The 1,019-nt window shown below is 38.5% G+C and overlaps 1 pseudogene; it reads right to left on the bottom strand.

The window, feature by feature from the left end:
• Window positions 1–193: 193 nt before the first annotated feature.
• On the bottom strand, window positions 194–309 carry LOC113473055 (annotated as a pseudogene).
• Window positions 310–1,019: the final 710 nt, after the last annotated feature.

Raw genomic sequence — 1,019 nt, 5'->3', positions numbered from 1 at the left:
TTATTTCATTCCTTAATTCCCAGCCGTTTCTGAGATATAAGCGTGGTTCGCAAATCACGAACCACCCTGTATATTTATACGCCCGTTATGACTAGCGCTTGCTAGTACTTGTAACTTCAAGGTTTTCTGGGTGATTCGGTGACTAGCTACCGCCTCCTCAATTTAACCTCACCCAGCCTGAGTGGAGCCGGGAACCCAGCAGCACGCAGACCCCGGATAGTCTCCATCCAGGTACTAACCACGCGCAACGTTGCTTAACTTCAGTGATCCGTTGGGAACTGGTGCATTCAACGTGCTATCGCCGCTGGTTGAACCTACTTTTGCCAATACACTGCACAGAGAAGAAAGGGTGGAAATACTTACAAGTCTGTTTCATAATATACTAATGGACAGGTTATTGGGGAACATAAATGTCGGAAAACTCAGAAACCCAAGTCAAATAAAGAGACTTTCTCTCCCTCTTTTATTTTATGAACTTTTTTCTATGACTTTTTCAGCTCCCCAGGTTTAAAGAAAACCACTTTTTTCTCTTATCAAATTTGAAATTTCGCGCTATGCGTTTCGAAATTTTTAGGCGTATTTTAAATTTGTTGATTTGGCGAATTGGCCCGTGCGCTCTATTTTAACGCGCATTATTCCACGAAGCACTTCACATTAAATTTTAAAAAATATAGAAAAAAAAACAATACCTAATTCATTTTAAAGTTAATGTAGACTCCCCTAAAACGAATTTATTTTAAATTTTGAGCAAATATTATTTAAAAAAAAAAAACAGCCAAATCTCAGTGAAACGGTATCATCTGTGTTAGAAAAAATTCGTGGAACGGGGCCCTAAAAAACACGCTCATTTTTTTACCCAAAATACGCTTCACGCAAAAAGTGAAAAAAATTCGAGTGGCGAGTGGTACTCAACTTTTGTTTTTCAGATTTTCAGAAGTCGTTATCTGGAAAGTTCTGCATTTTGTGATAAGCAGTTTCATTATTTAAGCTCCTCTGCACTTACAAGAAGGATTCCTGAA

The sequence above is a fragment of the Diaphorina citri genome, unplaced genomic scaffold, assembly GCF_000475195.1.
Source record: "Diaphorina citri unplaced genomic scaffold, Diaci psyllid genome assembly version 1.1 scaffold13704, whole genome shotgun sequence".
In the NCBI taxonomy this organism is placed as follows: Eukaryota; Metazoa; Arthropoda; class Insecta; order Hemiptera; family Psyllidae; genus Diaphorina; species Diaphorina citri.
This window is presented reverse-complemented; position numbering and strand designations above follow the sequence as displayed.